The 12975-nt window shown below is 40.9% G+C and overlaps 1 protein-coding gene and 1 long non-coding RNA gene across 4 annotated transcripts in view; one reads left to right on the top strand and one right to left on the bottom strand.

Moving 5' to 3' along the window:
* Positions 1–12975, top strand: part of LOC122539702 (zinc finger protein Aiolos-like) — a 228060-nt gene that overhangs the window by 54333 nt on the left and 160752 nt on the right. The gene's annotated exons all lie outside the window — the stretch shown is intronic.
* The window catches only part of LOC148141528 (uncharacterized), a 35426-nt gene continuing 23439 nt past the window's right edge, over positions 989–12975 (bottom strand). The window contains exons 3-4 of the long non-coding RNA XR_015752461.1: positions 4412–4972; positions 989–2839 (exon numbers count right to left, since the gene is read on the bottom strand). This is a non-coding gene — a long non-coding RNA (uncharacterized LOC148141528). The remainder of the gene's footprint in view (positions 2840–4411; positions 4973–12975) is intronic.

Here is a 12975-nt window from a genome sequence, read left to right on the forward strand (position 1 = left end):
TTGCTGACTAACTTGCAACTTCTCAAGTTCAAATTCTCTCGTTTTGCTCAGCTAAGAACCTTCTCTCTCTCTCTCTCTCTCCTCTTTTTTTCTTTCTTCTCCCTCCCTCTTTCTCTGTTTATCTTCTAACTCCGTTTTCCTCTATTGTAATTTAAGTTTTTCTACCTCTACTGCAATTGTCTGTTTCTCTGACACACCTAAGTGTTTGAGTAGTTCTCTGACAATTCCAACTTTACTTTTGTCCTTGGTTAAACACAAATCTAACTTATTTGCCAATTCTAAAAGTATGGGCTTTTTCTTTCCTTCTAAACTTTGAGAAATTTGGGAATAATCTTCAAATTCCAGAACCTCTTTAGCAACTTTGAGTCACTTCTCACTTTTAATTTAATCAACCATGAGTTTCCAAAATTAAACAAATTCTCTCACCTACATTTTATTTAAAGATCTAGGACACTAACCTGCCAGTCTTTAAATCTGCTCGCATTTCTCATACTCCCAAATCTATTGAAATCTATCTAAACCAGTTCAAATCCTGGATGAGCCCCCAAACTGTTATGACACGGGGTAAACTCTCCTGCTTAATTTAAAGCAGCAACACAGAAAAGATCAATCCTGTACAGTAATCTGTGAAAATTTGAGAGGCCAAGAACTATTTAAAGTAAAAATTAACAACTCTATTTCTTAAGTATAACAGAGAATAATTAACAGCTAATTACAATTCCTTCCTCTAACCTATCTTTTACCTTCCCCTTCTACAATACCAGTCCAATAAAACCCCCGATTAAGATTTACAAAACAAAACTTATCTTAAAACCAGGCAGCTTTCGGATCTTCTCTGTATTCTGGTCTTTTCTTCTTCATGGGGATTCTGCTTCACAGGTTACTGATCAATAAAGGTAGCTTTACGAGAGCTATCTTTTGGGCAGTCTCTACATGCTGGCTTGGCAGTTCTCCTCCCAACTGTTCAATTCCCCCCCCCCGTCTTATACCCCCAAAGCATTGGATTGTGTCATTGCATTAAGATTGTCAATATACTAAATTCAAACTTGATTGGCCTAATTCGAATCTGCTTTAGTCTCCAGGCAACCAGCTACCCTAGCTGCTAGACCACATGTTACATTGTATCTTATTAAGAATACTTGGTGCTTGTCACTGCTAGCTTTTAACTCTTAAAGGTACAGTATACCCACATCTTCATAATAACTTGGACCTGTCAATCAAACTGTGAACTAACAGGTGTCCCACTGTGATAATAGGTTGTTAAACTTTTGTGGTGTATCACGGATTTATGTCAAAAGACAAAATGAAATAGCAAGCATTAATTTTTTAAACAGTTTTTCCCCCTCAAAAAATTGGTATCAAGAGATTTAAATGCTCAACAGCTTTCTTTTATTCTTTCATGGGACTTGGGCCTCCCTGATATGGCCAGTATTTGTTACCGATTCCTAATTGCCTCGAATTGAATAATTGCACAACAATTTTAGAGGGCACTTAAGAATCAACCACACAGTTGTGGGCCTGATATCACATGCAAGTCAGACCAGCTAAAGATAACAGATTTCATCCTTTAAAAGGACCTTAGTGATCAAGATTGTTTTTCGTGATGATCAGTTATAGTTTCATGGTCACCATTCTTGTGAATGGTTTTCAATTTGATTTATTGAATTTAAATTTCGCCATCTGCTGTGGTAGGATTTGAACCTGTGTAGCCATAGTATTACTGCTTAGAAGGGTTGTGGGGCAGAGTTCTTGAAAGGTTGGACCAGCTCCATGAAAATTGGGAGCCAAGAAATGCCCGTTCCTAATGATTTGGAGGAGCTGGTGTTGGACTGGGGTGGACAAAGTTAAAAATCACATAACACCCGGTTATAGTCCAACAGGTTTATTTGGAAGCACTAGCTTTCAAAGTGCTGCTTCTTCACCAGGTGGTTGTGAAGCAGGACCATAAGACACAGAATTTATAGCAAAAGATTAGTGATACGTTGAACAAACCTAGATTATTAAGTCTTTCATCTTTTAGAAAGAGTTTGCTGTTTTCGGTTCTTTAATATGTAAATCCTAAAACTTCTTTTAAGTCACATTCTCCAGATTAACTTAAGGTTTTGGAACAAAAGGTAACATCTCAGCTCAGACAATGCCTTTAAAGTGTGAGGTTAGAGAGTGTCTGTATCTCAATCTTGAGTCAGACTGATTCTATTTCCAAAGTGGAATTACAAAACAAATTGCATGGATTGACTGCTTGCAGGTTCTGCGTTTTTTTCAACAAATTAGAATATATCTGAAAATATAATTCCGCATATATAAATTCACCCCAATAACTGTATGTGTGTGCGTGTGCAGGAGAGAGAGACAGAGTGAATGTGTGCATGTGAGTGCGGGTGAGAGAGTGTGTGTTTGCATGTGTGCAAGCTTGGTAAAGTGTGTATGGGAGTGTGATGGGGTATAAGCCTATGAGGGTGCCTGTGTGGGTGTGAGTGAGGGATGTATGTGTGTGTGCGCGTGAGAGAGGGTCCACATGAGTGTGAGTGTTTGTCAGAGACTGTGTGTGTGTAAGAGCGAGACACAGAGATGGGGTCACCTGCAGTGTGACATGAACCCAAGGTCCTGGTGGAGGCCATCCACATGGGTACCGAACTTGTCTATCAGCTTCTGCTCAGCCATTCTGCATTGTTGCCTGTCCTGAAGTCAGTCTTGAAGGATGGTCACCCGAAGGTCCGAGGCTGAATGTCCCTGACTGGGAGGGAACACCCTGCCTGGCAATTGTTTTGTGGTGTCCATTCATCCGTTGTTGTAGCGTCTGCTTGGTTTCGCCAGTGTACCATCCTCTGGGCATCCCTGCCTGCAGCATATGAGATAGACAATATAGGCTGAGCCACATGAGTACCTGCTGCGTATATAGTGGATGATGTTCCCACATGTAATGGTGGTATCCATGTCCATGCTCTGACATGTCTTGTAGTGATTGCCATGATTTGGAGAAGCCGCTTTGGACTGGGGTGGACAAATGTAAAAATCACAACACCACGTTATAGTCCAACAGGTTTATTTGGAAGCATTAACTTTGGAAGCGCTGCTTGAAGTAGCGCTTCCAAAGCTAATGCCTCCAAATAAACCTGTTGGACTATAACCTGGTGTTGTGACTTTTAACTGTGGTTGCCATGACAGGGTTGTATGATGCTGTGGTTGATGTTGTCCTGAAGGTTAGGCAATTTAATGCGAACAATGATCTGTTTAAGGTTTGGTGGTTGTTTAAAGACGAGAAGTGGAGGCATAGGAAAGGTCTTGGCGGGGTGCTCATCCTCATTGATGGCTGCGAAGTCAATCCATGTAATTTTTTGTTAAAATTCTACTTAGGAAATAGAAACAATCTGACTCAAGATTGGGAAACAGACAGACAGATTCTAACCTCACATCTTGAAGGCATTGTCTGAGCAGAGATGTCACCTTTTGTTATAAAACCTTAAGTTAATCTGGAGAATGTGATTTAAAAGAAGTTCTGGGATTTATTTGTTAAAGAACCAAAAACAGCAAACCCATTCTAAAAAATGAAAGACTTAACAATCTAGATTTGTTCAATGTATCACTAACCTTTTGCTATAAATTCTGTCTCTTATGGTCCTGCTTTACAACCACCTGATGAAGAAGCAGAGCTTTGAAAGCTAGTGCTTCCAAATAAATTTGTTGAACTATAACCTAGTGTCATGTGATTTTCAACTGTCCCTGTAATAGAAGGTTTACCTGAGAGTTAAGTAGACAATGAAAATGACAGGTGATCAGAAGCTCACAATCATGCTTTCAGAATGGAGGTGTTCTGCAATGTAGTTCCCCAATCTGTATATGATCTTCAGTGTCAAGCAGTGAATTTGGTGTACAAAATTGAAGGATGTAGACTGAAAGGATTGTTGGAATCTTTGATGATGTGGAGAGATACAAAAGTATGTATTGCACCTCCTGTACTTGAATGGGAACGAGCATGGGAAGAGAAGTCATGGGGGTGCTTGAGGAATGGACCAGGGTATCACAAAGGTAAAAGGTCCCTATGGATTACTGAGGGGAAGACGGAATTATGTGGTGAATGCATCATAGCTGATATAATGGAAATGGTGGAGGATGGTCCATTGAAATGGAGACTGGTCAGATTCAAGATGGCGGTGACCCAGCAAGTCTGAGTCTGTATTGCTCTGCGTAAGACTCGGGCAAAGTGGGGCATTCTCCTTCACCACACTCTTTAAATCATTTAAGATAGCTTTTGCCCAGCATAGTTAGTCATTTTACATCAAACTTGGACAGTTTGGTGTTGTTTTTAAAATGACTAAGGGCAAAAGTTCCCACAGTTCACAACATGCAGGAACCCCTCCCCCACCCCCTCCCACAGCAGCAGAGATGTCCGCGGCCGCTTCGGGGGACTTACCTGCAGATGCGAGCCTGATCTCTGGGATCAACAAACTTCAAGAGACGATCGATGCCTTTAATCGAGGAATCCAGGTGGGACTCGTTCTCGGTCATGCTGCAGAAGAAATCAAAAAACTTGAACAGCATGGAGGGGCAGAGAAACGGGCTGCTGCCTCGGAGACTGCTGCTGAGTCGTCCATGGGTTGGGTCCGGGCTCTCGAGCAGCAAATCCAGATCTTGGAAGAGCACATTGACGACCTCGACAGTTGGGACAGTTGAAAAAATATTTGGTTGCTGGGCCTTCCCAAACGGATAAAAGAGGAAGGCCAGCTTGTAGACTTTCTGGAGCAATGGCTCCCACAAATATTAAAGTTGGAATCAGGATCAGGCCGGTTGTGGGTGGAGTGGGCCCACCGGGTTTCTGTTTGCAGTGCCCCCGCCCGGTTCTATTCCGACTCCAATGTTATAGAGAAAAACAAATGCTCCTGGAAGCCTCCAGAGTCCTGGGGAAGGATCCCCAGGCCATGATGCACAAGGGTTCCAGGATAATGTTATTTCAGGACTTCTCTCCAGCCATGATCTGCAAGAGGAAGGCATTCGATGAGGCAAAAAAGCATTTCAGCGTTGCCAGGTAACACTTATTCTTTACACTCTTTGGTTTCTTTTTTACAGGTCATGCAGCTTATTCGATTTGTGTAAGAGGTGGGTTTGTTTCGTTCTACCTCTCTTTAGAGTAGGGTTTCCTTCTTTTGTCATTTTACTTAGTTACCTAATACTTGTTAGGATTGTAACTTTGTAGTTTTATATATTTATTTTGTATTATGCTTGCTAAATGCACCTAGGTGTTGGTGTGGTGGGGGGTGGGTCACTCACTTAACTTTGATTTTATAGGACACTTGAATTTGTCTACTCCATCCTGTAACGCCTGGGCTGAGGGAAGGGCCCTAGTTAGGAGAGGTTATGGTGGGGTTATTGACAGGTAGTCACATGCCCTGGGAGGAAGGGGTGGTGGGGGGGGAATTGAGTCTCCTTTCAAAATGTATTTGTGTTGTTTGTTTTATTTAGGAATAGTTTTTAATTGTGTTGGTGTCAATGTTTTAAAGAATTTTTGCACTTGTGAATTTTCTGTGGTCTTTATTCAAGGTATTTTGGGTGGGGTTCTTCCTCCTGGGGGGTCTCTGGCTTGTCTGGACAATCATGGCTAGCCATTCGCTTAGGTGGTACACCTGGAATGTCAAGGGGAGTAATTCACCAAAAGGAAAAAGATATTATCAAGTCTCAAAAAAGAAAGGGTTGACATAGCTCTCTTACAGGAGACACATTTACTTGACAAAGAGCACTTAAAAGCTACAATAGTGTGGATTCGATCAGGCTTTTTTCTCATTTTTTAGTTCAAAAAGTAGGGGAGTAGTCATTCTCATTCAGAAGAATCTTCCTTTCCAAATGTTAAGCCAGAAAAAAGAGGAGTCTGGACAGAATATACTGATCAAAGCCCTAATATATGGAGAGGAATGTGGAATTTTGAATCTTTATTGCCCCCTGGCACACCCCTTTAAATTTGTAACGGAAGCATTCTCTTAGTTGATGGTTTTTTGGGGTCTACCATACAATTATAGGAGGAGATTTTAACTGTATTATGGACCCAGATTCAGATAGGATACCTAAGAGCACTATGGGTATATTTCTTAGATCTGGGCAAAGGTGGATCTGAATAAGGAGCTAGGACTAGTAGAGGTGTGGAGGTGCCTTCATCTCCAGGGTAGAGACTTTACTTTCTACTCTAACCCACACAAGTGCCATACCAGAATTGATGTGTTCTTTGCTCCCTCGACCCTTTTGAATTCCATATTGTCTTGTAAAATAGGTAATGTCTGTTCATGCCGCAGTATATATGGAAGTCAAGACTAGGGACGATGGGATAGGCCCCCGACATTGGCGTATGGATTCTCTTATTGAAGGATAGCAAACTTATAAAATATTTATCAGAAATTCAAGGCCTTTTTGGAAATTAATTCAGATATGGCCAGTAACCCGTTGACGATGTGGGAGACCATTAAGGCTTATGCACAAGGTTTGGTCATCTCATATTCTGTGACACAGAAAAGACAAAAAGGAGAACAACAGTATCTGCTCAAGGCTTGCTTGAAGGCAGCTGAGACAGCATATGTTGATAGGCCCTCTATTACTAAGCTACAAAGGATCACAGCCTTTGGGGCAGCCTTGAATACCACACTTACCCAAACAGCAAAGAGGGAAATATTATTTGCAAAGCAGAGATTATATGAATATGGCAACAAGCCTGGCAAATACCTAGCATACCTTGCTAGGAAAAAAAAGGCTCCTCAAGCTATTACGTCCATTTGAGAAAGTGCTGGTACTGACTTGTGATCGTAAAAAGATCAATACAGCCTTTAGAAAGTTTTATTTTGAACTGTATAAATTGCAGGACTGAGAGGATAGAACTGAGAAGATGGAGTCCTTTAAAAACTTGGCCTTTCCGAGCTTAACCTCTGAGCAGGTGTTGATCTTGAATGCCCCCCTGACAACTCAGGAAGTAATCGATGCAATTAGACAGCTTCAGAGTGGCAAAGCACCTGGACCAGATGGATTCCAGGTTGAGTTTTATAAAGAATTTATTGGGGAACTGGCCGGGCCACTTATAAATATGTATAATTACTCACAGTCAGGGCTGCCTCCCGCCTTCGTTGAGAGAAGCAAATATATCTCTCATTCTTAAAAAAGGAAAGGCCCCAGGAGATTGCTCATCATATAGACTAATATCCTTGCTAAATGTGGATTTTAAAATTCTAAAATGATAACATTAAGATTGGACAGGGTCTTACCATACATCATAAGAGGACCAGATGGGGTTTATTAAGGGCAACAGATCAACTAATAACATTAGAAGGGTCTTAAACATGGATACAAGCCTGTCAACAGGGAAAAATATCGGGGTTAGTTGTCTCCTTGGACGCAGAGAAGGCATTTGATCAGGTAGAATGGTCATATCTCTTATACACTGGAAAGGTTCGGTGTCGGAGGGGTATTTTCTAAATGGGTCTCAGTATTATACAATGACCCCAAAGCAGCTGTGATCACCAATGGTTTAGGTTTGGATAGCTTCAGTGTTGGTAGGGGCTGTTGTCAGGGATCTCCTCTCACCATTATTATTCACGCAAATAAATCGAACCACTCGCGGAAGCTATACGAACATAGCGGCTCAGAGGGTTGGTTCGGTTAAACATAAAACTACTCTATGCAGATGATATTCTCCTTTTCTTATATGATCCTTTGATATCTGTGCCCCGCCTAATTCAAGTGGTCAATCTATTTAGTATATTCAGGCTATAAAATCAATTTTTAAAAATCAGAGGCCATGCCATTGGATGGTCTCGCCAGTATATCCAACTTACCGGACGGATCTTGCTTTCCCTTTCAGTGGAAACTGGAAGGTTTTCTATACTTAGGTATTTTTATCACCCCAGTGTTTGGTCAGCTGTATAAAGCCAATTTTGTGCACCTAGAGAAAATAAGGCAGAACCTTCAATGCTGGGGAGATCTCCCAATATTCTGGTTAGGCAGAGTAGCGCTAGTTAAAATGAATATTCTACCTCGTCTTCTATATACTATGAGAATGCTCCCTCTGATGTTGCTGAGACTGGCATTCCGTAAGCTCCACGGCTGGCTTGGTTCCTTTATCTGGAATCATAGATGGCCCCTTATCAAATTAGAAAAGCTGCAGCTTCCACAGGCAAGGGGAGGACTGGACTTTCCAGACTTTTGGAGGTACCAGTTGAGCTCTTTATTATCTTACATAGCTGATTGGGTCTCCTTGTGACCCACAATTAATTTGGTTAGACATTGAGACCTCCCAAGCAAAGTGTCCCCTCAATCTTTTTTTTAAAAATGGATATGATGAGAACTATTATGGACTATTGCTAAAACCCTATTGTGTTAAATACAATTAAAGCCTGAAGGATAATGCGACAAGATAAGGGTAACCTGCAAAAAAGAAAAAAACTCCCCTTATACCCTTCTAGTGGGAGCATCGGGATTTCAGCCAGGGCTGACAGATGCTACATTTAAAACTTGGAAGTCCAGAGATATCTCTTGCTTGGGGGACTTGTTCGATGAAAAGGTTGTGATGTCTTTTGAACAGTTGCAACAGAAGTTTGGACTGCCTAACAGGGACCTTTTTCGCTATTTCCAAATAAGAGATTATATACAGCAGACGACCACATTGATAGGCAATCCCTACGAATTGGATAGGGAAAGAAGAGTGTTTTGGCGAGGGGGCCGCCCTCAGTCAGTACTCTTTATCACTCATTATGAGACATCGAAAAACATGGAACCAAGAATTGGGGTTAGAAATCTCTTTAGAAATGTGGGAGGACATCTGGGAAAATGCCAGCAAGATCTCTATTTGTAATAGAACTCAAGCTGTTCAATTAAAGATACTCCACAGGGCTCATATAGCACCTGAACGACTCGCAAAATTTAAGGTAGGAGCATCCCCAATGTGTCCTAAATGCAAAATAGAAGTTGGCACTCTCACGCATTGTCTATGGACATGCCATAAGATCCACAGGTATTGGGACAGAGTAGCGAATGCCTTGACAGAGATCTTGGGTATGGAGATTAGATTGGATCCAGTGTCTCTACTCTTGGGTTTTTCAGATTTTCCCTCCCTGGACGTGCACGGGAGGAAACTATTTTCCATTCTCTCCTTTTATGCAAGGAAAAATATTTTAGTGAATTGGACAGCTGAAGGCCCTTCAGGACTTTCGAAGTGGCACAGGTTAATATATCCCCCTTGACTTCCTCACAGATATGATGCATCAAAAAAAAAACAATTATTCTATAAAATATGGCAGCCCTTTTTGAACTATATTGATTCAGATATTTCGGCCATATTGTCCAGGGCTTTTGTCTGGCTGTGGTAGTGGTTCTGGCTGGTCCGGGCCCCCCCAGGAGGAGGAATCCTGTATAAATACGGGTTTTATTATGATTTGATGTAAATCTATTTTGAGCGTGTACTTATTTAATTATTCTGTTGTTTATCACTAGTAATGTATGATATCCTATTTTATGTTTTGGTTGTTTGTAGGATAGATCAGTAGTTAGTTGGATTTTCCTCTTTTTGTTTTTTTTTTCCTTATTTAATTTTATATTGGTGTTTATACTTGTTTGTATTACTTTTGTAATTTTGTAAAAAAAACCTTTAAAATTCCCTGTTTTTCAAAAAAAGCCTATATAAAAAAATTGGAGACTGGTGTGGTTAAAAACCAAGCCAAGGAGAACACGATCAGGTTCTGGGAAGGAGGCGTATTGTGAACAGAAACTTTGAAGTAGAAAAACATGGTCAAAGCAGAATGTGGTGTCCTCCATTGTGAAAAAAGAATGAACATACATTGGAAGTGCAAGTACAGAGGTTTGCATCATCAGGACAAATACAATGGAGGCAGAAAAAGAGAGAGAATGGAATGGAGTTTTTAACAGAAACAGAGTTTAAGGAAATGTAGTAGAGGTAGCTCTATGACTCTGTGGCTTATGGCAAAAATTGACTGATAACCTGTCACCAGATTCAGAGCTAGACCACAAGAACAAAGAGGGATGGAAAATAGAAGAAAAGTTGATGCAATTTTCTAGATGTGGGTGAAGGCACCTACACCATCTGTGGAGCCATTTAAAAGCAAGGTTCTACAGTAACATGTAGTCATAGCCCCATGAAGAAAAAGAGCGGTACAGTCAAATCTAGAGACCCCTGATTATCTAGAAGCATAGAGAATTAGAGAAAGCAGAAAAGTACAGCTTACGACAATTTCAAAAATAGTTATAGAGGAATACAGAGTATATTAAGTATGAGGTGAAGTGAATAAGGTAATTTGAAGATCAAAGGGAAAATGCTAAAAAAAAAATTGCATGTCAAATTGGGAAAAATCCAAAGTATTTTATCAGTGCATTAAGAGCAAGAGGATGACTAAAGAAAGGGTAGGGTCCATCAGAGATGTACATAGTAACTAATGTGTAGATGCAGAAGATATGGGTAGGGTTCGAAATGAGTATTTTGTATCTGACATTATAAAGGAGAGGTATGATGTAAACATTCTAGGTAAAGAGGAGGAGAGTGAAACTTTACAGAAAATAGCAATGAGAAGGGACGTATTGGAATGACTGACTTCCTTGAAGAGGATAAATCAGAGCTGAATGAATTGTATCCAAGGCTGTTAATGGAACCAGAGAAGAAATAGCAGTGTTGTTTTTTTATATCAATAACTTAGACTTAAATGTCAGAGGTATGATTAAGAAATTTGAAGATGATACAAAAATTAGCATGTAACTTATAAACAACAGGGTGGCCTTGGACAGCAGGATAGTATCCGTGGTTTGGTCAAGTGGGTGAAAAAGTGGCAGGTAGAATTCAATCCAGGGAAATAAAGATTTTGCATTTGAGCAGGGCAAACAAGCCAGGGGACTATGCAATAAACAGGAGGATATTGAGAGGGTAGAGGAAATGAGACACCTTGGGGTGGATGTACACAGATCCCTCAAGGTGGCAGGACAGGTAAATATGGTGGTAAAGAATAAGGACACTTTCCTTCATTGGATGAGTTATTAAAACAAAAGCAGCGATATAATGTGGAAACTATACCAGACACTGGTTCGACTGCAGCTGGACTGTTGTGTACAGCTCTGGCCACCACATTACAGGAAGGACATAATTACATCAAAGGGAGTACAGATGAGATTTACAAGAATATTGCCAGGTCTTGAACATGGAATCTATGAGGAAAGACAAGATAGGCTAAAGTTGTTTCCTTAGAACAGAGCAGATTGAAGGATGACAGTCAAGATATATAAAACAATGAGGGTCTGAGATGAGGAAAGACCACTTTCTTCTGGTGAAGAAGTCAGTTGCTGGGGGTGGGAAATGAGGGAATAACAGATTTAAAGTGATTGGTAGAAAAAGATTAAAAAGAACGCAAGAAAAACCTTGTTCACAAAGAATGGTGGTTGTCTGGAACTCCCTGCCCAGTTGAGATGAAAACCCTCAACTTATTCAACAGAACCTAGGTTGCACCTGAAGTGCTGGAACCTGCAAGGCTATAGACCAGGGAACTACAAAGTGGGATTAGAATGGGCAGCTAGTTAACTTAGCCAGCATAGATATGATGGTGCTGATTGGTCTGTAACATTTCTATGGAAATGGTGTCAAAGACATAGGAAAGAAAAACTGAAAGAACTGCAGATGCTGTAAATCAGAAATAATAACAAATTTTTGTTAAAGCTCAGCAGTATCTGTGGAGAGAAATCAGAATAAATGTTTCAGGTCGAGTAACCCTTCCTCAGAACCCTTCTGGGAAGATAAAATTTAACATGGTGCAGAGTCTTCTTCCCATTAACAACTCTGCTGAAGGTATCCCTGTAGTTGCACGAGGAATGGTCCTATAATCAAATAGAACCTGGACAGTTTGGTATTGAGTGAAGCTGTAGATTGTTTCTTCCTGTTTTACCAGACTGTTCCAGTGGTATCACTGGTGGCATATCTGCCAGTGGGAGGTGGCTTAATGCATCTGCATTCGCTTCTTGGCCTCCCAGATGGTGTTCCAACTTGTAATTATATGCACATAGTATTAGAGCCCACCACTGAATTTGGCCTGAAGCTATGGGCAGCACTGCCTTGTCCTATTTAAGTAGATAGAGCAGAAATTTGTCATCTGTTATTATGACAAACTTGCATCTGTAAGAGTATTGGTGGAACTTGTCAACTCTCCAAATATGACATCCAAACCTTCTTTCTCTATCTGGGCCTATTAACGCTCTGCATTATCCAAAGTCCTCAATGCATACGCAATTGGGCATTTTTCCCCACTGGGCCACCTATGGGCTAATACTACCCCAGTGCTTTATGGGAAAGACATCACATGTCAATACCAGATCCCACTTGGGATCTTACTGTGCCAAAGCCTTAGCGGATGATAGCTGTTTCTTTTCTTCCCCAAAAGCTATGCCTTTGCTACGCAACCATTTCTAAGACTGACCTTTTTTTTGAAGGGATAATGCAGAGGTGTCAGGATGGAAGCCAGGTTGTGTATGCACTATCTGTAATAGTTCACCAACCCAAGGAAAGACCTGAGTTACAAAACAGACATAAGAGCCAGAACACCTTTGCTCTCACTTTATCTTCCACCGTAACCCAGTCTTGTCAACTTTATAGCACAAGTAGGTCACATTTTTCCTACTAAGGCATATTTCTACGTGGGAGAAACGTCAAAGGAGTATGTCCATGTCCTCTAAGTGCTCCTTATCCATCTTCCCCGATATTAGCAGGTTATCTAGATAACTAGCAACTTGGGGTAGACCTTGAAAAATGTTCTGTAGTCCGCTGGAAAAGGGCACAGGCTGATGATACCCCAAATGGTAGTGTTGTATATTGGTGTCGTGTATATTTAATTAAGACTTCTCTTGAGCAGCCATTTTTTAACTGAAAAATGTTGAGACAATCCAGGTGAATCTTCCTCAACCAAGTTCTCCCCATCGAGCCTGGACCGAAGAAGGGCTTATGCCTGAAACGTCGATTCT

Source organism: Chiloscyllium plagiosum, unplaced genomic scaffold, assembly GCF_037043375.1.
Source record: "Chiloscyllium plagiosum isolate Xiang-an unplaced genomic scaffold, Cpla_swu_hap1 HiC_scaffold_32, whole genome shotgun sequence".
Lineage (NCBI taxonomy): Eukaryota > Metazoa > Chordata > Chondrichthyes > Orectolobiformes > Hemiscylliidae > Chiloscyllium > Chiloscyllium plagiosum.